Here is a 27,171-nt window from a genome sequence, read left to right as displayed (position 1 = left end):
CTACAAGTCAAGGCACATTCAGACCACTACCTTATGATATCCCCTGGCTCCTGCTTAGACAATTTGAACAGTCCGTCTCCCACTCCCGGCCAGTCGCATCCCAGCTACGTACTCGCAGGTGGCCATGCTCTGGGGCCCGCAGCAGGCTGCTGATGTCTGGGGAGCACTGGATGAGCTGACACCCGGTCCAAACAGTGTGCAGGAGGAAGTGGTGCTCCGCGCTGCAACCTCAGGAGACGCCATGCGTGGCCGGTTCCTGGCACGGTCAGCAAGCTCCGGGACCCTGGCTGTCTTCTGGTGGAGACCCAGCAGCAGAAATACGGCCCTGTGTTATAGGCACCCGGTCCCTGCAGTGGATGTGAAGTCCGCAGCGAGGTCCCTGCGGCGGATGGGGACTAGTAGTTCCCAATTCCCATCCGCCGCAGGGACCTCACTGCTGACCTCACATCCGCCAAAGGGACCCAGCGCAGCACCGATCCCCGCAAGGTACCTACCGGGGGGGGGGCATCATAATCACAGCAGGGAGAGAGCCTCTTCAGTACTGCTCCTCCCTGCTTTGCAGAGGTTGCCCTGGCCACCAATAGTAAAGGACGTTGCCGCCCCTAGGGCCTAGGCAATTGCCTAGTATGCCTAATGCCTATGCCTAGGGCCGGCCCTGCACACACACACAGGAGACACCCACATGCACAAACAAACTTTAGCATACATACACACAGCAGGTGCACACATCCATACACACAGCTGCAGCATAAAGACTCACACAATATACATACACTACAGTACACACAGCCGACATGTACTTTAAGCTCACCCATCCAGGATTAAAGATGCCCGCGCTCCTCCACCACCAGCCGCTATTCAGACCAGCTGTCAGTCAGGAGGATGTCTCTGCCCAGCCTGTCTCTGCCTCCGTTCAGCCCCTCTCTTCCTCCAGCCAGCCCGTCTCTTCCTCCAGCCAGCCCAGCTCTGCCTCTGGCCGCGTCCAGCCCCGGATCTGCTGCTAAGCCCCATGGGAAGGGAGATGATGAGAGGAGCTGCGCGCTGCAGCTCCCTCAGCCTAGACGCCAGCCCTGCTCTCTGTACGGACTCGGGAGGAGGGCAGCGCAGGGCGGGGGAGAGGGAGGGGGAGCGCGGTGTGACGCCAGCGCGTCACATCAATATGGGTGGGCTGGCTGTGCAGCCAGCCACCAGCGCGGGCGGCGGGCGGGGTGGGCAGCGGCAGTATAAAGTGCTGGATGCCGGCGCCCACACAGACAGCGCTGCCACTCGCTCCCCCAAGCGGTGGCGGTGGCTGCCTTAGTGTAGTTACGCCCCTGGGTTATAGGCTGCAGGGTGTGTGTATGGTTAGGGTTATAGGCTGCGGGTTGTGTGTGTGTGTGTATGGTTAGGGTTATAGGCTGCGGGGTGTGTGTATGGTTAGGGTTATAGGCTGTGGGTGGTGTGTATGGTTAGGGTTATAGGCTGCAGGGTATGTGTGTGTGTATGGTTAGGGTTATAGGCTGTGGGGTGTGTGTGCGTGGTTAGGGTTATAGGCTGCGGGGTGTGTGTATGGTTAGGGTTATAGGCTGCGGGGGGTGTGCATGGTTAGGGTTATAGGCTGCGGGGGGTGTGCATGGTTAGAGTTATAGGCTGCGGTGTGTGTGTGTATGGTTAGGGTTATAGGCTGCTGGGTGTGTGTGTATGGTTAGGGTTATAGGCTGCAGGGTGTGTGTATGGTTAGGGTTATAGGCTGGGGTGTGTATGTGGGGTTAGGGTTATAGGCTGCGGGGTGTGTGTATGGTTAGGGTTATAGGCTGCAGGGTGTGTGTATGGTTGAGGTTATAGGCTGGTGGGTGTGTATGGTTAGGGTTATAGGCTGCGTGTATGGTTAGGGTTATAGGCTGGGGTGTGTATGTGGGGTTAGGGTTATAGGCTGCGGGGTGTGTGTATGGTAAGGGTTATAGGCTGCGCGGTGTGTATGGTTTGGGTTATAGGCTGCGGGGGTTGTGGGTATGGTTAGTGTTATAGGCTGTGGGGTGTGTGTGCATGGTTAGGGTTATAGGCTGCGGTGTGTGTGCATGGTTAGGGTTATAGGCTGTGGGGTGTGTGTGCGTGGTTAGGGTTATAGGCTGCGGGTTGTGTGTGCGTGGTTAGGGTTATAGGCTGCGGGGTGTGTGTGTGTGCGTGGTTAGGGTTATAGGCTGCGGGTGTGTGTGATTGGTTAGGGTTATAGGCTGCGGGGTGTGTGTATGGTTAGGGTTATAGGCTGCGTGGTGTGTGTATGGTTAGGGTTATAGGCTGCGGGGTGTGTGCATGGTTAGGGTTATAGGCTGCGGGGTGTGTGTGCGTGGTTAGGGTTATAGGATGCGGGGTGTGTGTGCGTGGTTAGGGTTATAGGCTGCGGGGTGTGTGTGCGTGGTTAGGTTTATAGGCTGCGGGGTGTGTGTATGGTTAGGGTTATAGGCTGCGGGGTGTGTGCATGGTTAGGGTTATAGGCTGCAGTGTGTGTGTATGGTTAGGGTTAAAGGCTGCGGGGTGTGTGTATGGTTAGGGTAATAGGCTGGGGTGTGTGTATGGTTAGGGTTATAGGCTGCAGGGTGTGTATGGTTTGGGTTATAGGCTGCGGGGGTTGTGGGTATGGATAGTGTTATAGGCTGTGGGGTGTGTGTGTATGGTTAGGGTTATAGGCTGCGGGGTATGTGTATGGTTAGGGTTATAGGCTGGTGGGTGTGTATGGTTAGGGTTATAGGCTGCAGAGTGTGTGTATGGTTAGGGTTATAGGCTGCGGGTTGTGTGTGTGTGTATGGTTAGGGTTATAGGCAGGGGCGTAGCTAAGGGTTCATGGGCCCTGGTGCGAAAGGTCAGCTTGGGGCCCCCCTACATACAACAAAATTAAAATCTCGGTCTGTTTATATTTTAATACATCAAGTATATTATGTTAATAATAGAACTAACATTTAAACATAGGATAGCAGTTTATTGAAATAAAATATTAAAAGAACAAATGATAAAACTGGAGAGGCCCAGGTTACTGGAAGCTCAGATGGTGGCAGACCTAGGAGGAGCAGTAAAGGCCCCCATACACTATGAGATTTATCTTACCTGTAAAATTGCATCTGATTTCCCTTGAATTTCCCCGGCTGCTTCCCAGGAGGCCTACATACAATTTGACACTAGATGTGCCATTCTTTACATCCAATTTGCGTCAGATAAATCACATGTGATTTATCTGATGTAAATTTGGATGTGCCACTGAGACAATGCAGGCAACAGCAACAGGCCGGCGAAGCCCTATCTCAACAGCAGGGACAGCGCTGTCCCTGCTGTTGGCTCTGTGCTATGCTGGGGATCTTGCAAGTAGCGAGATTCCGCACATGCGCAGTCCAGCCGGCCGGGGGACAGGAGACAGCGCATCAGTGTAAACTGATGCACTATCTCCAAGAGGGGACATCGCCGGAGGGGGGAGTTAGCGCTCCCCCGCTTTGGCAGACAAGATGTTAATACATCTTGTCGGTCTCCCCTCCTGCTTCGCCTCGCTAATGAGGCGAAGCAGGAAGTATTATAGTGGTGCGATAAGCACCGCTATAATATATCTGCCCCAGAGACACTGAGACAATGCAGGCTGGCACTGGGTACTAGTACTGCCAGTCCAGCACTGCCCCATTGGCACAGGTAAACTGGGGTAGAGTTTGTCCTGCCACCTATCCCACTGGGTACAGTCCATGCTGCTGCCTGTCCGGCAGCTAATACTGATATGCCTGTGTAATTACAGCAGGGGAGAGGGGAGGGTGTCGGGCTCTGCTGCCTGCACGGACGCTGACCGACCTCCAGCAGCAGGGGAGAGGGCAGGGGGGGGGGGGGGGGTGCTCGGGCTCTGCTGGCCACACTGTCACCTCCAGCACTGAGCAGAGGAGAGGGGGAGTCCCGTTCTCCGCACGACTATTCTGCTGCTTCCTCCCTCCCTCCCACCTACTAGAATGCTCTGCCGGGCAGGGAGGACGGAGCTCAGGCTGAGCTCCAGAGAAGTATTTACTGTGTTTGTTGATGGGATGGGACGCTGTCACGTCGCTGACTCGCTGAGTGCAGCTGCTGCTGCTGCTATGTCCTGTTGCGCCTGCCCCCAGTGACGTGTTTCTGCTTCTGCACGGGTTGGAGGACAGCGACAGTCACACCGGAAAGAGGTACCTGGAGCTGTACACAATGATATATCGCATCTGAAACATCGTGGGTGCTAAAAGCACCCACGATGTGCCCATGATGGGTCAGATGCCAATATATCTTATGTGCAGCAGGTCCGACGCGCTGATCCGATCTGATGCGCACGGGACCGCGCATCAGATCAAATCAGATGTCAGGCACATGCGATTTTCGTCCGATTTCTCCCGATTTATCGGCCCAAAGGGCCGAAATCGGGTGAAATCGGACGAAAATCGCATAGTGTATGGGGGCCTTAAGGCCCCCCATACATTAGCCCGACTTGTCCTAGGGACAAGTCGGACCCGATTTCCCCGGCAGCTCCCCGGGAGGTTTCCATCATGATAAGGCACTTGATGTGCCAAGTTGTGCATATGATAAATCGCCATGCGATTTATCATATAAAACTCCCGGGGAGCTGCAGGGGGAGAGCGGGGTGAGGGACACTGGGGAGCAACAGGGGGGGAGCCGGGCATTGTAGCTGTCAAATAGGCAGCGGGCGGTGGGGGGGGGGGGGTGAACGGAGCTGGCTGGGCGCAGCATGACCGGGGACGGGGAGAACGCTGCAAGAAAAAAAAAAAACATTACAAATGAATTGGAAGCCAGTGATTGGCTGAGAGCTCTCTCAGCCAATTGCTGATTGGCTGAGAGAGCTCTCTCAGCCAATCACTGGCTTCCAATTCATTTGTAATGTTTTTTTTTTTTTTTCTTGCAGCGTTCTGTTCTCCCCGTCCCCGGTCATGCTGCGCCCGGCCAGCTCCGTTCACCGGCGTCCACCCCCGCCCGCTGCTGCCTGTGTCCCCAGCCCGGCTCTCCAGCATCGCCCTCCCCAGCGTCTGTCACCGCTGACGCTGCCCGCTCTCCCCCTGCCTGGCTCTGGCGTCCCCCGCCCGGAGGCTGCACATAAGATTTAGGAAATCTTATGTGCAGCCGGTCCGACTGCCCGACTCCGATCCGATGCGCACGGGACCGCGCATCGGATCGGGGGGGCTGTCAAACCATGCGATTTGGGCCGATTTCATGGCCCGATTCATCCGAATCGGGTGAAATCGTGCCCAAATCGTATAGTGTATGGGGGCCTTAAGAATGTTTGTTGTTAGGAGTGGTAATAGTAGTATTGTAAAGTGCTACTTTTAATATATATAACATATAACCTGTAATGTTACTTATAAACAAGCAAAACAGAATGCATAATCTCACATCAATTAAATAAAGCTGTGTTATATAATGGTGGAGTTTACATGATCCCACATAATTAGCACATCTGCACATTTATATCTACGTGTATGGTAGAATAGTTGACCGGATTAAGACCTAGTGTAACCCCATTCCTTACTTGTTTATGGGTATGACATAATGAAACACCAAACCCTACCTTAAATCTGTGAATTCCAAAGAGACAACGTGGTCTGTGATTTTCCGGATTCTTAAATGTGACAGTTAACTGTAAACCACTAACCTACAAAATGAAGGACATCTATTAGCATGTAGGTCAATAATTATACTTCATATAATAATTCACATAAAATAAGTTTCACTTACTGGTAACTTTAAAGATGTGAACAATGTTGTTGCCATAACTATTAGTCGAACATTGATAATGAATCAAAGAACAGTCAACAAAACTAGGGAACTGCAAAAGTAACAATGAATGGCCACCCTGCAAAAAGAAAAGGGACAATAAATTTCTGAACTTATATTATATGTAATAGAAACTGGAAAACAACTTTTGTAAGCATCCGCCATCACTTTTATTCCACACAGAAGCATTCATCCAGGTATCTATACTTTATAGAGTTGTTATACTGCTATGGCTAATGTTTTTACTGTAGTCATCTCTGAAGAAATCAAAATCTAAATGTAGATTATGTGGTCTTTAGCAAGGCGGATGCTATACAAATGTATTATTATGATGCATGCAATAGATTAATAAACTGGAACAACGTAACAGAATATATAGAACTGGAACATGCCCACAAGTTAGTATAAACCTTTTAACTGTGAGACCTGATGTCCAAACCGATATTGAACTGGTAAACTGTATACTCACAAAGCCTATTAAAATGGACATCTCCGGGATTTAGCTTCAGAAAACTTGTCAATCATGCTCGGAATATCAATCTTCCTGGCCCTGCCATTTTCAACACTCAATAGGGCTAAATCACTCAGCCTCTGTTGAGACATTGTGCTCCTAAGGTAATTTTTTATTAATTTCAATTTTGAAAATGATCGTTCTGCAGACGATACTGTCACTGGCAGTGTAAGAAAGAGTAGAAGTGCTATGCAGACGTCTGGTACAGTAGAAGACAATCCAGAGTTCTCAACCAGAAGGAGAATTGCTAGATCTCGTATAGATGAAGATTTTTGGATATCTCCTAGGAGCGCAGATCGGAAACTTAACAACTGAGCAGGAAAATCATTAGACAAGTCATCCTGGTAGAATTCTTGCAGTTTAGTTGCTTCTTTGAATACTGTATCATCAGCTTCTGCTGACAATGTTGCTGGCTGAAGAATATGGAATCTTTGTACAACTGTATTCATACCACTGAAGCGATATTGCAGCTGATTTATAGCTATATCCAAACATCTATAAAAGACTGTTGTTTTAAATCTTTCTTCTGGGTCCTGTAGCCTTTCATCCTCACACAGCTCATCAAAGTGTTGCTTGACTTTCTTCACTCTTTTATCTTCAAATTTTGCTTGGATGCCCCAGTTTTCTGCAACAGTTACTGCTGTTCTTTTTACCGCCTCATAATCATCTCGGAAGTTGCTAAGGACTTCAGTGGCATTGTAAATCAATTTGGTGGCATTAGAGAGATCCATGTCTTTTGACTGCAGCATTTTAGAAACGGAGTTAACATTTTCTAAAATTTTGGCCTGCAGAACAACTATGCAAACAAACTGGAATGATTCCAGTTTTTTTTTCAACGCACCGGCCTCATCTCTTTCTTTTGGCTTTGTGGAAAGAATAATTATTTTAGACAAAGCCTGTAAAATATCCCGAAACCTGAACCGTAGTGCTAGTACTGAGTCATATCGAGACGCCCATCTTGTTGGGCAAAGTTGTTTTAAAGTTAGTGAGGATTCTGAAGTAAAGGATGCCAAAAATGCCCATCTCTTCACACTGTCACCAAAGAATTTGTATAAAGACTGAACCACGTCAAAAAAATTGGAAATTTCAGTTATATTTGAAACTGCATCCTGCAAAACTAAATTAAGGTTATGGGCAGCACAATGTATATAAAGAGCATTTTTTTCTTTGTTAATAATGCGAGCTTGAACTCCTGTGTAAACACCACTCATTGTGGCTGCTCCATCATAGCCCTGACCACGGCATTTTGATAGGTCCAGGCCTTTCTTCTCTATGGTTTCCACTATTGTTTTTTCAAGGCCAGCAGCTGATTGGTCCTCAATAGACTGAAAACCTAAAAAGGCTTCCTCTATTTTGATATCAGTGGCCCTTGAGTTCTCGTCTCTTTGAACAATTACATATCTAAACACTTGACTTAGCTGATCAATTTTTCCTATGTCTTGGGTTGTGTCCATTATTATTGAAAAAAACTGTGACTTCTGGATTTCAGAAACAATATCTCTTTCTATTTTGCTTGCAAGAAGACTTATAAGTTCGTTCTGAATTTGTGGACTCAGATATTTAATGCTTCCTTGTGGTCTCTGCAAAATGTCCTTTAGTATAGGATCATATTCAGCCAGTAATTCAATAATAGTCAGAAAATTGCCATTGTTTACCTCTCCTATTTTTTCTCTGTGGCCACGAAAAGCAAGGTTGGCCATAGCCATTGTTAATGTTACATTAACAATCCTATGTAAAACTTGTCTCCAAAACATGCTTTCTCTTCTTATGTTTTTCTCATTTTCCTCATCTATGGTTTTATTACGCCTCCAGTGATCATATACTATGCACGCCTCTGTGTGGGACTGACTATTTTCATGGATATGAATTTTGGCTGACAACCTTTGCCACTTTTGTATACCTTTTGCCCATGCTGGTTCATATCCCTGTTTACTGCGATCTGCAAACAACCAGCAAGGCTCACAATAAGCAGCATTAAGTTTTGGAGAATAACAAAGCCAGGTCACAGGTAATTGAAGTCCTGTTTTAGTGACTCTCTCATAAAAACTTTCTGAAAAACACCTTCCATCTTTTTCATCTCTAGGGAATGGCCCTTTAGGTCTGCATGATCCATTAGTAATAATAAATCGTTTAATATTTCCATCCTGAATGGTAATAGGATAATGACCTCTGTCTGTTATATGTTCCTCTGTCAGAACACTTTCAATAAAACTAGACTGTAGAGGTGACTCTGACACAGCCTGAATTTGGATCTGTTCCTCTTCTGTATATGTGCTACAGCCTTCCTCTAAGCTTGTTACACTGTCCTGCATTGAACTCTGTACAATACTACCGGGACTCACATTTACATTTTCTATTGACAAATCTTGTTCGGTTGTACTGTGAGAGGAGGCGGCTGATGTACTTGCATCTCCAGGTGTTTTGAAGAAGCTACTTATTTTAGGAAGTTTGGCATATTTCTCTTCTTCTTCCCTCTTCTTTTTGCGTTTTTGAGCACCACTCATGTGAGACATGATAGATTTCGTAATAATAGTTCTGTGAAAAAATAAACACCTGTTCACACTGCATGAGAACTACACCTTTGTTATGATAATAACTTTATAACAAGCGCATACGTATAACCGAATAACCGAGGGATTGCGATGTTAGAAGTGGCCTCTATCTCCACCGCAGCGCCAAATAGACTCACTCGAAAAGGGGTGCGGCCTAACATTATACCACACACTGTAATGCCCATTGCACAATTTATCGAACTTTGTAATACCCATTACACATAAAGCCACATGCCGTAATGCCAATTACACATAAGGCCACACATGATGGCCATTACATACTATATAACACATACCATAATGCCCATTACATACTATATAACAAACCGTAATGCCCATTACATACCATATAACAAACCGTAATACCCATTACCCATAAAGCCACATGCCGTAATGCCAATTACACATACGGTCACACATGATACCCCCATTACATACAGTACTATTTAACACACCGTAATGCCCATTACACATCTGACACATAAGTGCCATGCTCATTGCTAGGAACTTCATGCTCAATGCCAAGGGGCATCATGCTCGTTGCCAAGGGGGACTGAAATAGTTTGTTGCAAAGGGGGACTGAAATAGCTTGTTGCCAAGGGGGACTGAAATTGCTTGTTGCCAAGGGGGACTGAAATTGCTTGTTGCCAAGGGGGACCCCCGCCTGCTCCCTGCTCTGCCCGGCTGAGCTGCCCCTGTCCGCATATATTATTAATTAAGTCTCCCACTGGACCGCTAGCCAATAGATGCTTGCGGTCCAGCAGCCATCAATGCTGCTTCTGATTGGCTGCTGGACCGCAAGTACTAATTGGCTAGCAGTCCAGCGGGAGACTTAATAGCGGCGAACAGGGCAGTTACGCTCAGCCATGCAGAGCAGGGAGTGGGCCGGGCGGCATAGGTGCTGGTGGCTGCTCAAGCCAAAAATATAGGAAATGGCTTCATGGGGAAGGGACGTGGCCACAAAATAAGGCAAGCAATGTTCACTGGGTTTACTTAACCTTTTATGACCTCCCATGAGCCTTTGTCAGTGCATGGCCAGACAGCAGGCAGGCACCCCAAGTAAATAAATGCTGACAAGCCTGACAGGACTGGAGTCAGTTCTGTTGTGGAACTACACGTCCCAGCATGCCCTGCCACAGATTTTAGATAATGGATTTCTAAAACTGTGACAGGGCATGCTGGGACGTGTAGTTCCACTGTAACTACACATCCGAGCAGTTTTAGCAATTTGTCACATAATCTCAAAAGCCTGACAGGACTTGAGTCAGTGCTGTTGTGGAACTACACGTCCCAGCATGCCCTGCCACAGATTTTAGATAATGGATTTCTAAAACTGTGACAGGGCATGCTGGGACGTGTAGTTCCACTGTAACTACACATCCGAGCAGTTTTAGCAATTTGTCACATAATCTCAAAAGCCTGACAGGACTGGAGTCAGTGCTGTTGTGGAACTACACGTCCCAGCATGCCCTGCCACAGATTTTAGATAATGGATTTCTAAAACTGTGACAGGGCATGCTGGGACGTGTAGTTCCACTAACAGTGGAACTACACATCCCAGCAGTTTTAGCAATTTTCCCCATAATCTCAAAAGCCTGACAGACTGGACTCACTGTAGTCTGTCCGATATAGGGCGCCGGGCCGTCCTGTTACTGAGTCCTGGCACAGCCTACACGTGCTGTGTGATGGCGCGGAAGCGGTGGGAGAGGGAGGTTGGAGCCCGCGTGCGTCGCGCTGACGTCACGCGGCAAGGGCTCCCCTTCCTATTGGCTGCCTGCGGCTGGGGACGGGACACGGTGGCTGCCAATCACAGCTCAGATACGGCCACCGTGTCCCGTCCCCAGCCGCAGGCAGCCAATAGTAAGGGGAGCCCTTGCCGCGTGACGTCAGCGCGACGCACGCCGCGGGCACCCGAAAAGCAGCACTGGGAACGGATGCGTTCGCATCCCTCTTCCAGGCCAGTGGCGGGGGTTGGGCCCCCCTGGCTCAGGGGCCCGGTTGCATCTGCGACCGCTGCGACCCCTGAAGCTACGCCACTGGACACAGACACCCACTTTGAGTGACAGATGTAGCCAAATATATAGGAGATGCGGAAAGGAAAATGCAAATTGCACAATTTAGCTTTGAGTTGGGTGGGGTAGGGGGGTGCCGGGCTATCATTGGTCTGATATTCAAGGTATAGACAGAGCCGGCCATTATACTGATGCAAGAGCATGCAGTATCTGTCCTGCATGCAACAGATTGTGCATCTGCCCCCCTGCATTGCAGCTTTTCTGCTCAGCTCCTGCACCTGGGCAACATTTTCATATCACTCATAATAAGCCTTTATATATTTTGTTGCCCCACTATCTATAACTATTTCTCAATATCACATTGCTGCTCATATGTAATTGTATTTATATGTTATTGTACGTATGACGGGTGGTCCCAGAGCAGGGGATGGGCAATATCTTATGTACTTCAGTGGCTGCTGAATGCAAAAAAAACAGCCTGAAAATGACCTAGGTAGGCCAGGACAGAGGCCGGAACTTCTATTGGTCAGGACAGAGTGTATGCACCAGTGGACTTACTGTGGTAGTGTTTCCGATACAGGGCGCCGGGCGGCGGCCGGTCCTGCTTCTGACTCCTAGCACACACTGCACAGCCTACACGTGCTGAAGTCTGATGGCGCTGAAGCGGTGGGAGAGGGAGGGGGAGGTTGGAGCCCGCGTGCGTCGCGCTGACGTCACGCGGCAAGGGCTCCCCTTCCTATTGGCTGCCTGCGGCTGGGGACGGGACACGGTGGCCGTATCTGAGCTGCCAATCACAGCTCAGATACGGCCACCGTGTCCCGTCCCCAGCCGCAGGCAGCCAATAGTAAGGGGAGCCCTTGCCGCGTGACGTCAGCGCGACGCACGCCGCGGGCACCCGAAAAGCAGCACTGGGAACGGATGCGTTCGCATTCTTCTTCCAGGCCAGTGGCGGGGGTTGGGCCCCCCTGGCTCAGGGGCCCGGTCGCATCTGCGACCGCTGCGACCCCTGAAGCTACGCCACTGGTTATAGGCTGCGGGGTGTGTGCATGGTTAGGGTTATAGGCTGTGGGTGGTGTGTATGGTTAGGGTTATAGGCTGCAGGGTATGTGTGTGTGTATGGTTAGGGTTATAGGCTGTGGGGTGTGTGTGCGTGGTTAGGGTTATAGGCTGCGGGGTGTGTGTATGGTTAGGGTTATAGGATGCGGGGGGTGTGCATGGTTTGGGTTATAGGCTGCGGTGTGTGTGTGTGTGGTTAGCGTTATAGGCTGCTGGGTGTGTGTGTATGGTTAGGGTTATAGGCTGCAGGGTGTGTGTATGGTTAGGGTTATAGGCTGGGGTGTGTATGTGGGGTTAGGGTTATAGGCTGCGGGGTGTGTGTATGGTTAGGGTTATAGGCTGCGCGGTGTGTATGGTTTGGGTTATAGGTTGCGGGGGTTGTGGGTATGGTTAGTGTTATAGGCTGCAGGGTGTGTGTATGGTTAGGGTTATAGGCTGGTGGGTGTGTATTGTTAGGGTTATAGGCTGCAGGGTGTGTGTATGGTTAGGGTTATAGGCTGGGGTGTGTATGTGGGGTTAGGGTTATAGGCTGCGGGGTGTGTGTATGGTTAGGGTTATAGGCTGCGCGGTGTGTATGGTTTGGGTTATAGGCTGCGGGGGTTGTGGGTATGGTTAGTGTTATAGGCTGCGGGGTATGTGTATGGTTAGGGTTATAGGCTGGTGGGTGTGTATGGTTAGGGTTATAGGCTGCAGGGTGTGTGTATGGTTAGGGTTATAGGCTGCGGGGTGTGTGTATGGTAAGGGTTATAGGCTGTGGGGGGTGTGTATGGTTAGGGTTATAGGCTGCAGGGTATGTGTGTGTGTATGGTTAGGGTTATAGGCTGTGGGGTGTGTGTGCGTGGTTAGGGTTATAGGCTGCGGGGTGTGTGTATGGTTAGGGTTATAGGCTGCTGGGGGTGTGTATGGTTAGGGTTATAGGCTGTGGGGTGTGTGTGTATGGTTAGGGTTATAGGCTGCGGTGTGTGTGTATGGTTAGGGTTATAGGCTGTGGGGTGTGTGTGTATGGTTAGGGTTATAGGCTGCAGGGTGTGTGTATGGTTAGGGTTATAGGCTGCAGGGTGTGTGTATGGTTAGGGTTATAGGCTGGGGTGTGTATGTGGGGTTAGGGTTATAGGCTGCGGGGTGTGTGTATGGTTAGGGTTATAGGCTGCGCGGTGTGTATGGTTTGGGTTATAGGTTGTGGGTATGGTTAGTGTTATAGGCTGTGGGGTGTGTGTGTATGGTTAGGGTTATAGGCTGCGGGGTATGTGTATGGTTAGGGTTATAGGCTGGTGGGTGTGTATGGTTAGGGTTATAGGCTGCAGGGTGTGTGTATGGTTAGGGTTATAGGCTGCGGGGTGTGTGTGTGTGTGTGTGTATGGTTAGGGTTATAGGCTGCGGGTGTGTGTATGGTTAGGGTTATAGGCTGCGCGGTGTGTATGGTTTGGGTTATAGGCTGCGGGGGTTGTGGGTATGGTTAGTGTTATAGGCTGTGGGGTGTGTGTGTATGGTTAGGGTTATAGGCTGCGGGGTATGTGTATGGTTAGGGTTATAGGCTGGTTGATGTGTATGGTTAGGGTTATAGGCTGCAGGGTGTGTGTATGGTTAGGGTTATAGGCTGCGGGGTGTGTGTATGGTTAGGGTTATAGGCTGCAGGGTATGTGTGTGTGTATGGTTAGGGTTATAGGCTGTGGGGTGTGTGTGCATGGTTAGGGTTATAGGCTGCGGGGTGTGTGTATGGTTAGGGTTATAGGCTGGGGGGTGTGTGTATGGTTAGGGTTATAGGCTGTGGGGTGTGTGTATGGTTAGGGTTATAGGCTGCGGTGTGTGTGTATGGTTAGGGTTATAGGCTGTGGGGTGTGTGTGTATGGTTAGGGTTATAGGCTGCAGGGTGTGTGTATGGTTAGGGTTATAGGCTGCAGGGTGTGTGTATGGTTAGGGTTATAGGCTGGGGTGTGTATGTGGGGTTAGGGTTATAGGCTGCGGGGTGTGTGTATGGTTAGGGTTATAGGCTGCGCGGTGTGTATGGTTTGGGTTATAGGTTGTGGGTTTGGGTAGTGTTATAGGCTGTGGGGTGTGTGTGTATGGTTAGGGTTATAGGCTGCGGGGTATGTGTATGGTTAGGGTTATAGGCTGGTGGGTGTGTATGGTTAGGGTTATAGGCTGCAGGGTGTGTGTATGGTTAGGGTTATAGGCTGCGGGGTGTGTCTATGGTTAGGGTTATAGGCTGTGGGGGGTGTGTATGGTTAGGGTTATAGGCTGCAGGGTATGTGTGTGTGTATGGTTAGGGTTATAGGCTGCGAGGTGTGTGCGTGGCTAGGGTTATAGGCTGCGGGGTGTGTGTATGGTTAGGGTTATAGGCTGCGGGGTGTGTGTGTATGGTTAGGGTTATAGGCTGCGGGGTGTGTGCGTGGTTAGGGTTATAGGCTGCGGGGTGTGTGTATAGTTAGGGTTATAGGCTGCGGGGTGTGTGTGTATGGTTAGGGTTATAGGCTGCGGGGTGTGTGCGTGTTTAGGGTTATAGGCTGCGGGGTGTATGTGTATGGTTAGGGTTATAGGCAGCGCGGTGTGTATGGTTAGGGTTATAGGCTGTGGGGTGTGTGTATGGTTAGGGTTATAGGCTGTGGGGTGTGTGTATGGTTAGGGTTATAGGCTGCGGGGTGTGTGTATGGTTAGGGTTATAGGCTGCAGTGTGTGTGTATGGTTAGGTTTATACGATACGGGGTGTGTGTGTATGGTTAGGGTTATAGGCTGCGGGTTGTGTATGGTTAGGGTTATAGGCTGCGGGGGGTGTGTGTATGGTTAGGGTTATAGGCTGCGGGGGTGTGTATGGTTGTCAGGTCCCCCGGCCGCCTCCGGTTCTACAGAGCATTGCGCCGCGTGCATTACTCACCTGCACGGGCGCTGTACTCCTGGCGGTGCTACACCTGTCACTCAGCGCTTCCCCGACTTGGTGTCACTGGCAGGGACGGCGGTAGGTCCTCTGGGGGTCCGGCTGTTCTTGCTTGTGGCATTAGGCAGAAGGGAGCAGGGTCTGATATAACCTCTGATTGAAGGTTGGGCCTGTGACATCACTGCCTGGAGGAATAAAAGGCTGGGCTGCCTATCCTCCAATGCTGCTGCTACTTCTGCTTTCTGCTCAGTGTCCTGCTGACAGCCAGTGAGAGTGTACACAGCTCCAGGTCTCTCTGAGTCCTGTTCGCAATCAGAAGCACCTCGTTATCCTTTCAAGTGCCTCCTGAGTTCAATTTACCTTCCAAGTGTCTCCTGAGTTCCGTTAACCCTTCAAGTGCCTCCTGAGTTCTGTTTACCTTCCAAGTGTCTCCTGAGTTCCGTTAACCCTTCAAGTGCCTCCTGAGTTCTGTTTATCTTCCAAGTGTCTCCTGAGTTCTGTTAACCCTCCGAGTGTCTCCTGAGTTCTGTTAACCCTCCGAGTGCCTTCTGAGTTCAGTTCACGTTTCAAGTGTCTCCTAAGTTCTATTATTATTTCAAGCGTCTCCTGAGTACAGCTATATCCATCTGTTCCAGCAAGCGTCCTAATCTCCTTGGAGGCTCCTGATTGGAGGGCCGCGACCTGCTGGGTGGACGCAGCTAAGTCCAAATCCCCTTGCGGGGGTCCCTGGTGAAAACCGCCACTCAGTTAGACTCCGCGCCTCTGATTAGGAGTATAGCCAAACTCCTTGGAGACTCCTAAGAGACGCCAGTATATTCGACCAGCTGTTCTTTCTCCACCATTGGCATCCGTGTCAGAATCCATGCCCCCAGTGGATCCACAACAATCCGTTGTGACAGTTAGCAGCAGCCAAATGGATTCCACACCCGGGGTCGATTTTAATACGGAGCTACTGCAAAGAATTGTGGCCCGCCTGGAAGGCCTGGAGGTCTCCCAAGGTCAGCTAACTCAAGGTCTCCAGGATATTGCTCATCGACAAGAAATAATGCAGGCCTCTGTTTCTCGAGAGGTTCCAGTCCCGCCTGCTCCTGATCCGGTCCGGGTGGTAGCCCTGCCATCAGCATCACCAGGGCATCTACATCTCTCTGCACCCAGCAAATTCGATGGAACCCCAAAATTGTGCAGGGGTTTCCTCAACCAATGCGATGTACAGTTTTCACTCCTGACATCAAGCTTCCCGACCGACAAGTCCCGAGTTGCCTACATTGTCTCCCTCTTGTCGGGATCAGCTCTGGACTGGGTATCTCCTCTCTGGGAGAGGGACGATCCACTACTCTCCCAGTATGATGAATTTATAACCCAGTTCCGCAGAATCTTCGATGAACCGGGTCGAGCAACTTCAGCTGCTCAGGACATCATGCGGCTAAGGCAAGGGAATCGTCCGGTCGCACAGTATGTGATCCAGTTCCAGACCCTAGCCTCCGAGGTCGCTTGGAATGAAGAAGCACTAGTATCCGCATTCTGGAGTGGACTCTCAGATAGGTTGAAAGACGACCTAGTGTCCCGTGACCTACCCGTCAAGCTAGATGAACTTATTTCACTTTGCAATAAAATTGACTTGAGGTTCAGAGAGCGTCAGGCGGAGAGATCTCGAGGGGATCGTTACAGGAGCACTCCTCCACCACTACTTCAGGTCTCTTCACCCGCAACAGTTGACGAGCCTATGCAGATAAATCGGGCTCGACTCACTCCCCAAGAGCGACAGCGTCGTTTCCAAGAGAGACTTTGTTTGTACTGCGGACAGGCCGGTCATCAAGTGTCTCAATGTACCCTTCGCACCAGTCGAGTAACCCAGGGCAAAGAGAAAGAGGTAAGATTGGGCCAACTCTCTACCTCCTCCACAATGCCCGATTCCGTCATTGAAGTGCAACTTTCTTTCGCAGGTCAGACGTTGATGATCCAAGCCCTTCTGGACTCCGGAGCTGCCGGGAACTTTATTTCTGCCAATTTTGTTGAATTACATTCTTTACCCATTAAAGCAATTGAAAATCCACTACGTCTGACTGCAGTTGATGGGAGTTACATCCCGAACGGGTTATTTGAGTCTTGTACGACACCGCTGTCACATAGGGGCACTCCATCGAGAGAGTATAGAATTTTTTGTTATCCCTCGATCCACTTTTCCTTTGGTTTTGGGTCTGCCGTGGCTTCAGAAACATAATCCACAGATTGACTGGTCAGCTATGCAAATTGTAGCCTGGGGCCATCTTGCTCTCAAGGTTGTTTAATGAAAGTGGTACCTCTAAAGTCAGTTTCCTCCGATAAGAAGAGTCGAATTCCTGCTCCCTATCAGTCCTTTGCTGATGTTTTCAACAAACAAGCAGCTAATATCCTGCCTCTCCATCGCGAGTGGGGCTGTCCCATTGATCTGGTTCCAGGAGGGATGCCTCCACGTGGTCGGATATATCCCCTATCCATCCCTGAAACCCAAACAATGAGTGACTACATCTCCGAGAATCTACAGAAGGGATTCATCCGTCCTTCTTCGTCCCCGGCCGGAGCGGGGTTCTTCTTCGTCAAGAAGAAAGATGGAACCCTAAGACGCTGCATAGACTACCGAGGTCTGAATGATATAACAATAAAAAATAAATACCCATTGCCCCTGATTCCGGAACTCTTTGATCGCATTAAGGGAGCGGTTGTCTTTTCCAAATTAGACTTAAGAGGGGCTTACAATCTCATTCGTATCAGAGATGGGGACGAGTGGAAAACGGCCTTTAACACCAGGGACGCCCATTACGAATATTTGGTCATGCCATTCGGCCTCAGCAATGCCCCCCACAGTCTTTCAGAATTTTGTGAATGAAATCTTTAGGGACCTACTGTATCTGTCCGTTGTAGTATATTTGGACGACATCCTCATATTCTCCAAAGATTTAGAGTCCCATCGGTCACAAGTGAAGGAGGTTCTTCAACGACTTCAAAATAATCACCTATATTGTAAACTTGAAAAATGCATTTTTGAGCAAGCCTCCGTACCCTTTCTGGGATACATAATTTCTGGTCAAGGCCTACAAATGGATCCAGAGAAGGTTCAGGCGATTCTAAACTGGACTCAGCCCACTACTCTACGAGCAGTGCAGCGATTCTTAGGATTCGCCAACAAATATCGGAAATTTATCCGGGGTTTCTCCACCATCGTTGCACCCATCACCGCTCTAACTCGGAAGGCAGCCAATTCGGCTGTTTGGTCTGCTCAGGCACTATTCGCTTTCCAACAGTTGAAACAGGCCTTCATCTCTGCTCCTGTTCTCCACCAGCCAGATCTTGCAAGACCTTTTATTTTGGAAGTGGACGCTTCCTCTGAGGCTGTAGGAGCCATTCTGTCTCAAAAATATGAAGATGGGTCCACACATCCATGTGGGTTTTTCTCCCGAAGGTTTTTACCCGCTGAAAAAAATTACGCAATCGGGGAACAGGAACTTCTGGCGATCAAGTTAGCACTTGAGGAGTGGCGATACCTCCTCGAAGGAGCTCAGTTTCCCATCCAGATCTACACGGACCATAAAAACTTGATCTATCTCCGAAACGCCCAATGCCTTAACCCACGACTGGCGAGGTGGGCGATGTTCTTCACCCGCTTCAACTTTAAGCTTTCCTTTCGTCCGGGTTCCCAGAACACTAAAGCAGATGCCTTATCCCGCTCTTGTTCTCCTGATGCTGAGGAGAGACAGCCATATCCTATTCTGGATTCCTCTGTCTTCGCGGCTACCAGAATAGTCAATATTCCAAGAGGCAAGACTTATGTAGGGCCTTCCCTCTGAAAGAAATTACTCCATTGGGCCCACTACTCCAAGTTTTCCGGGCATCCTGGTGCAAGCAAAACCTTAGAATTCCTCCAAAGGAAATATTGGTGGTCAACGATAAGAACCGATGTGCAGGACTTCGTATCTTCATGTCCAGTGTGTGCCCGACATAAAACCTCACGCCAACCCTCTGTAGGGAAAATTCTACCCCTTCCAGTTCCTGCGAAACCATGGACCCATATAGCCATGGATTTCATTACGGATCTACCTCCCTCTAATGGCTACAATACTATATGGGTGGTCATCGACCGTTTTTCCGAAATGGCCCACTTCATCCCTTTGAAGGGACTTCCCAGTGCATCAACTTTGGCACACCTTTTCATAACCCAGATCTTTCGTTTACATGGCTTACCACTTGAAATCATATCTGACCGGGGTGTCCAGTTTGTAGCCCGATTCTGGAGGTCTCTTTGTTCCGTCTTCCAAATTAAATTAAAATTCTCTACAGCCTACCACCCTCAGACCAACGGTCAGACTGAAAGAGTTAATCAGGATTTGGAGAAGTTCATCCGACTCTACCTATCATCCTCACAGGACAATTGGCTTGAACTCCTACCCTGGGCAGAGTTCGCTCACAATAACACCTATCACTCTTCCAGCCGAAACACTCCTTTCTTCACTGTTTATGGGATCAACCCTCGTGTCCCAGACTTTTCCAAACTCCCTGGTAATGAATTACCTGCAGTTCAATCTTCTGTAAAAAATTTTGCAAACATTTGGAAAAATGTACAAAAAGCCTTACAACAGGCCTCCAGTAGGTACAAACTCAGTGCTGATCGGAGAAGAAGTGCTGCTCCACCTTATAAAGTTGGTGATCGTGTCTGGCTATCAACTCGGCATATTCGTCTCAAGGTTCCATCCATGAAATTGGCTCCTCGCTACATTGGACCCTATGTAATCCAAAAAATAATCAATCCTGTAGCCGTTCGGCTGAAACTACCATCTTCCTTACGAATCTCCAATTCATTTCATGTTTCACTCTTAAAACCTTTAATTCTCAATCAGTTTCGAAAAACTCCACCTGGAAGGTCCGGTATCCGAGTACAACAGGATGTAGAATTCGAAATAAAACAAATATTGGATGTTAGACGACGACAGGGGAAGGTACAATTTCTAGTGGACTGGAAGGGATACGGTCCTGAAGAAAGAATGTGGATTGATGCTTCCAATATTCATGCACCTCGTTTGATTGAAAGGTTTTGGAAAAATAATCCTAAGAAGTGTCCGGTGTCCACTCATAAAAGAGGGGGTACTGTCAGGTCCCCCGGCCGCCTCCGGTTCTGCAGAGCATTGCGCCGCATGCATTACTCACCTGCATGGGCGCTGTACTCCTGGCGGTGCTACACCTGTCACTCAGCGCTTCCCCGACTTGGTGTCACTGGCAGGGACGGCGGTAGGTCCTCTGGGGGTCCGGCTGTTCCCACGGTCGGCTCCTGGGATGGGCGCCGCCATCTTGCTTGTGGCATTAGGCAAAAGGGAGCAGGGTCTGATATAACCTCTGATTGAAGGTTGGGCCTGTGACATCACTGCCTGGAGGAATAACAGGCTGGGCCGCCTATCCTCCAATGCTGCTGCTACTTCTGCTTTCTGCTCAGTGTCCTGCTGACAGCCAGTGAGAGTGTACACAGCTCCAGGTCTCTCTGAGTCCTGTTCGCAATCAGAAGCATCTCGTTATCCTTTCAAGTGCCTCCTGAGTTCAATTTACCTTCCAAGTGTCTCCTGAGTTCCGTTAACCCTTCAAGTGCCTCCTGAGTTCTGTTTACCTTCCAAGTGTCTCCTGAGTTCTGTTAACCCTCCGAGTGTCTCCTGAGTTCTGTTAACCCTCCGAGTGCCTTCTGAGTTCAGTTCACGTTTCAAGTGTCTCCTAAGTTCTATTATTATTTCAAGCGTCTCCTGAGTACAGCTATATCCATCTGTTCCAGCAAGCGTCCTAATCTCCTTGGAGGCTCCTGATTGGAGGGCCGCGACCTGCTGGGTGGACGCAGCTAAGTCCAAATCCCCTTGCGGGGGTCCCTGGTGAAAACCGCCACTCAGTTAGACTCCGCGCCTCTGATTAGGAGTATAGCCAAACTCCTTGGAGACTCCTATGAGACGCCAGTATATTCGACCAGCAGTTCTTTCTCCACCATTGGCATCCGTGTCAGAATCCACGCCCCCAGTGGATCCACAACAATCCGTTGTGACAATGGTTAGGGTTATAGGCTGTGGGGGGTGTGTATGGTTGGGGTTATAGGCTGTGGGGGGTGTGTATGGTTGGGGTTATAGGCTGTGGGATGTGTGTGTGTATGGTTAGGGTTATAGGCTGCGGGGTGTGTGTATGGTTAGGGTTATAGGCTGCGGTGTGTGTATGGTTAGGGTTATAGGCTGCGGGGTGTGTGTATGGTTAGGGTTATAGGCTGCGGGGGGGGTGTATGGTTGGGGTTATAGGCTGTGGGGTGTGTGTGTATGGTTAGGGTTATAGGCTGCGGGGTGTGTGTATGGTTAGGGTTATAGGCTGCGGGGTGTGTGTATGGTTAGGGTTATAGGCTGTGGGTTGTGTGTATGGTTAGGGTTATAGGCTGCAGGGTGTGTATGGTTAGGGTTATAGGCTGCGGTGTGTGTGTATGGTTAGGGTTATAGGCTGCGGGGTGTGTGTATGGTTAGGGTTATAGGCTGCAGAGTGTGTATTGTTAGGGTTATAGGCTGCGGGGTGTGTGTATGGTTTGGGTTATAGGCCGCAGGGCTTGTGTATAGTTAGGGTTATAGGCTGCGGGGTGTGTGTATGGTTAGGGTTATAAGCTGCGGGGTGTGTGCATGGTTAGGGTTATAGGCTGCAGGGTGTGTGTATGGTTAGTGTTATAGGCTGCGGGGTGTGTGTGTGTGTGTGTATGGTTAGGGTAATAGGCTGGGGAAGTGTATGGTTACAGTTATAGGCTGCGGGGTGTGTGTGTATGGTTAGAGTTATAGGCTGTGGGGTGTGTGTGTATTGTTAGGGTTACAGGCTGTGGGGTGTGTGTTTGGTTAGGGTAATAGGCTGGGGGTGAGTATGGTTAGGGTTATAGGCTGCGGGGTGTGTGTATGGTTAGGGTTATAGGCTGCGGGGTGTGTGTATGGTTAGTGCTATAGGCTGTGGGGTGTGTTTATGGTTAGGGCTATAGGCTGCAGGGTGTGTGTGTATGGTTAGGGTTATAGGCTGTGGGGTGTGTGTGTATTGTTAGGGTTACAGGCTGTGGGGTGTGTGTTTCGTTAGGGTTATAGGCCCTCCTGCTGGGTTCGTAAAATTGGAAAATTTGTTGTAATGCATGATATATTGATGTTTTTATTACTCTCACAAGCTCAGTTTATTACAGTAGATAATTTATCTCGTACTATGACAGTTTGTCGCACAAAAATTACTCACTCTGTTTCCTATCCTGAAGGCTGGGATCGGAGGGAAACCCACACAGAAGCATTGATCCATTACAATCTCAGTAGAACAGGAATTGGTTAAAAATGTCCCTTACCACTGACGTGACAGTCAGAGACAGGTCCAGAACCAAAAATAAAATGCTATCCTGGAATGTAGAAGAACTAAATACGCCGGTGAAACGGAAAAAAATACTGAGACACCTTAACCTTTTTAGACCCGATGTGATGTTTCTTCAGGAATCCCACTGGAGAAATGGGGACCCTAATGTATTGAGAGCTAGATGGCTGAGGGAATTCAGACAGGCTTCTTACACGTCTAAATTGAGAGGGGTGTTGATACTTTTTGGTGAAAATATCTCTTACGAAATACTTCAAGAATGGGCGGACCCAGAGGGTAGATTTTTGTTTTTAAAGATTCTCTTGGAACGGGAAAAATACACTCTGGCTTGTCTATATGCCCCCCCAAACCCAAACGCATCCTTCTTCTCCGACATATTCACCCATATCCAGGATTGGGTAGATGGGCCGGTAATTATTGGGGATGACTTAAATGTAACAATTGACCCAAAGCTAGACGCCACCAGGGTTGGAACTAGGAATAACACGACTTTAAAAGATACCTGACGCAATCTTTCTGTAACTATATAACCGACAATAGCACCCATAGAAATGGGGTTTATTTGCAAAGATGCAAACGGAAAGACAAATGTGCCTTTTTGGGCGCACTCTTTTGTATATTAATTGCTTGATATGATTATTAATTTAAAACATAACTTTTATTAGACTCTTCATATAAAAGAATATATAAAACCAATCCAAACAGCATCGATAATGCTCCCTTTCTATATGTACATTTGATTGTGTGTTTGTTTGCTTTTTCTAAGAAAAATTATAAAAAGTAAAAAAATATATATTACTGTGATATGCCAAGGCAATCGAGATAAAAGTCACAAAGTGATTGATTACCAATCCAAACAACATCGATAATGCTCCCTTTCTTTTATATGAAGAGTCTAATAAAAGTTATGTTTTAAATTAATAATCATATCAAGCAATTAATATACAAAAGAGTGCACCCAAAAAGGCACATTTGTCTTTCCGTTTGCATCTTTGCAAACACACCCCATTTGTATTCAGTCACAATAACTGATAACATGTGTTGGGCGCACCACCAATCAATGACTACAAAAATGTATTGGAAGTAGCCTAACATATTGGTTCCAAAGATGGTTTAGGTAATGTATTCTAACTGATGTTTATGTCTATGCCGATCCACACCTCTCTACTAGCAATAGCACCCATAGCCAAGATATAAACCTACTATGGCAGGCATCAAAACCGGTGCTTAGAGGACACATAATCTCTTATGTTAGCCACAAACGGAAAAAAATCTGAGACCAATACACAAAAGCTAGCAAAAAAGTAGCTGACACCTACGCCGAACTACTAAATAACCCTTCTGAAGGGATGCAGTTAAAATCCCGGCGGTCGGGATCCCCAAAATGCCGACACATTCTCCCTCCTGGTGTGTCCACGACACCCCTGGAGGGAGAATAAATTAGTGTGCCGAGCGTAGCGAGCGCAGCGAGCCCGCAAGGGGGGGCGATCCACGGCCCCCCCTTGTCGGCATTTCGGCTGTCGGGATTCCGGCGTCGGGATTCTGAACGCCGGGATCCCGACCGCCGGGATTCAATACTGAATCCCTTCTGAACACAACAAAGCCCTTTACAGAGAAGCTAAAACCTACTATGACGTTTTATCCACAGAAAAAGCACAGATAGACATAAACTTTAAAAAAAAACAGATATATTAGATGGGGCAACAAATCGGGGAAATTATTGGCAACCATGACCAAAGCTTCTAAAGATATCACACATATCACCTCAATTAATCTACAGGCAGAATCACTACATCCCCAGATGAAATTGAACAGGCCTTTCTTACATATTTTAAATCTCTGTACTCAGCAATACCTGATGACCCTCAGGATAGAGATTCTTTCTTACAACAGATGAATCTTCACAAACTGTTACCCAAGGACAAGGAACAATTATTAGCCCCCATTTCAGAACTCGAAATCATTAGTACAATTTCTTCCCTGAAATCAGGGAAATCGCCGGGCCCTGATGGATATTCCGCAACATACTATAAAATGTTAACTCCTCTAATAACCCCCCATTTACATACCCTCTACAATTCTATACTAAGGGGTAACATGGCCCCTGAAAGTCCGTATAATATTGTTCCCAAAACCAGACAAAGACCCAAATTGAGTTTCTTCTTACAGGCCAATATCTTTATTAAATCAGGATTTCAAAATATTTTTGAAAATCATGGCCCAGCGACTACAAATGATTCTTCCTGCTATGTTACATAAGGCACAAACAGGCTTTGTCAAAAACATACACTGATTGAATAATATACGTACGCTGATTGCGTCTATCACACAAACGCAATTGACAAAGAACAAAAACGCCCTAATCCTGAGTTGTGACGCGGATGAAGCGTTCGATAGTCTCTTGGTCCCACCTAAACCGAATTTTTAACCATCAAGATTTTGTTTCTGAATTTGCACATATATTTAAAACATTATACAAAGACCCCAAGGCATTACTTACAATAAACTCACTCAACTCCTCACAGTTTACGTTACATAGAGGAATGAGGCAGGGATGCCCGCTCTCCCCCCTATTATTCAACCTACGTTAGACCCCATATTACGCCATTTTGACAAAATGAGGGAATGGACTGGAGTTAAATTAGGCGTGGAGGAAATTAAATTTTCAGCGTTTGCAGACGACCTACTAATCTACATAACGAACCCTAAGCAGGCCACCCCCTCTTTGAAAGTATTAGACAGGCTAGAATGTATAACTGGCTTCAAATTAAACTATTCAAAGACGGTGGCATTGCCCCTAGACTCCAGTACCATGCGGGGATGGGGAAACACCTTCCCGTTTTTATGGGCACAAAAATCTATTAAATATCTGGGATTACATATATCTCCTGATGTTAAACGTCTGTATGTTCACCAGAACATTTAATGATTTCCAGAAATGGAAAAACATTCCCTTCTTTTATATAGGTCGATGTTATTTGTACAAAATTATAACATTCCCTAGACTCCTATACCTGATACAGATGTTACCTTTGCTGCCCACCAAACAGGACCTACAATTGTTTAATAAAGCTTTAAGTAAATTTATTTGGGGGGGGGGAAGAAACCCAGATTATCATTATTTAAACTACAGCAACAGAAAGAGTTGGGTGGAAGCAACCTACCAATTCTTAGGGAATATGCTATCGCTGCAAACTATAAAATAGCTTTAGACTGGATAAAAGGTAATGACACTTACACTAGGCGAACACGAGAACAGGCATTTAGCCCGCATAAGGATCTACTCACATTATTACATACACACCCGAAAGCAGTAGAAAAAGACTTAAAGAAAAATATATTTTTGAATACCACATGCGAGGCCTGGCGACTGTTCCGCTGTAGCCAAAAACTGAAGAAATACTCATTGATATTCCTACCGGTATGGGGTAATCCAAAATTTTCACCTCAAACAACGAACCCATGCTTTCGCATGTGGTATCAAAAAGGTCTCCGTTGTATATACCAGTTTATGCATCCTACTACCCTACAACCCTTTACACGATCCCAGATGCAGGAGAGACATCCAGATATTCCCTTCCCATTACTCCAATATCTGCAGCTAACTATTTATATCAGCAAAATATTACAAGGCATGACTGATTGTGATAAAAAGAACAGCCTAGATACCGCAGTAAAAAACAACACAGGGCCTTTCACCACCTCTCATATTTATTGTCATTTGCGTAAACCACTTAGCACAGAAACACCCTCAACAGGTCTAACCAAATGGGTAATTGACTTCCCTCACTTAACTATTGACAAAATCCTCTCCTCATATGTAAGCATGAACAAACAAATTGAGGCCATTACCTATATGGACATGCATCAAAAAAAATTTCATAGGGCATATTATACACCCAAATTAAAATTCCTGACAGGAAACTCACCAACATCGAACTGCTTTAAATGCTATGCCCCAAATGCTGGTATACTACATTGCCTATGGGAATGCCCCCTGGTACGACAGTTTTGGGGGGACCTACAAAATTTTATTAATACCCAACTTGGGTCACAGTTTCAGGTATCTAAAGACTGGGTCTTCTGGAATATATATCACAGGGAAGACAAGTTGGTACTATCCAAAAATAAACGTCTTTTGTTTAACAAATTAGCAGCGTCAGGGAAGAAAACCATTCTCTCTCAATGGGTCGACAAGAATCCGATCCCTCTTTCGTTGATATACCCCAGAATACAATACTTATTCCAAATGGATTGGACGGAAGCTGTAACGAACAAAGAAAAATTAGTTGGTAAATTTGCAGACATATGGATGCCTTATATTAACACTCTAGCCCAATCCACTAAAGATGCATTAAGGAATAGTTTTCAATTGATGTCTTGGTATGACTATAGCAAATGGCGTACCACTTTTTTGAGATCTACCACACTCCTATAAAAATTCTGCTAATGCTTAAACCCTAGATCTAATGGCATACCTGTAATGACTCATGAACAATAACAATGACTGTATACCGAAGAACTGTCTTTTATATATATATATATATATATATATATATACATATATATATATATATATATATATATATATATATATATATATATATATATATAGGCAGAGAAAAGGCGCTTCATAGTGCAATATCAAATGTCAAAATTTAATGGTCAATAGTAAAATCCAGGGTACATGCAGATAGAGACTCGTACCAAAAGTAAAAGCACTGTGGACTGGGTACCACAAGGTTTAAAACATAGCCATAGGCTAAACTGCTCACACTCTGCGCTGGAGAAGGAGATCCACAGGAAACGCCGCTATGCTGGCTTGCAGGGAGGCGTGCGGGGACGGCCTGAGTCCAGATGTCAGCAGTGAGAGGAGAAGGAGCGTCTATTATTTGTTATGCATTGCAACCAATAAAATAGTTTGAAGAAAAAATAAAAAAATCCCACTTGCTTTACCAACTATCCAGTATCCAAGTGCCGCATCTTTCATCTGCTATATTTGGAGGCTGCCATACCTTCATGGTGAAGGCACCAGAGCCAGTA

General features: G+C 47.5%; 1 protein-coding gene and 1 long non-coding RNA gene across 2 annotated transcripts in view; one reads left to right on the top strand and one right to left on the bottom strand.

Moving 5' to 3' along the window:
- The window catches only part of LOC146007448 (uncharacterized), a 102,289-nt gene that overhangs the window by 56,988 nt on the left and 18,130 nt on the right, over positions 1-27,171 (top strand).
- LOC146006893 (uncharacterized) lies at positions 5,413-7,762 on the bottom strand. Its single transcript, XR_014444113.1, has 3 exons — positions 6,224-7,762; positions 5,716-5,833; positions 5,413-5,632 (listed from the first exon to the last, which is right to left on the bottom strand). It is a non-coding gene; the product is annotated as an uncharacterized LOC146006893 (long non-coding RNA).

The sequence above is a fragment of the Crinia signifera genome, chromosome 6 (genome assembly GCF_055691185.1).
Source record: "Crinia signifera chromosome 6, ASM5569118v1, whole genome shotgun sequence".
Taxonomy (NCBI): domain Eukaryota; kingdom Metazoa; phylum Chordata; class Amphibia; order Anura; family Myobatrachidae; genus Crinia; species Crinia signifera.
Note: the sequence above shows the minus strand (reverse complement) of the source record. Positions and strands in the feature narration are given on the sequence as shown.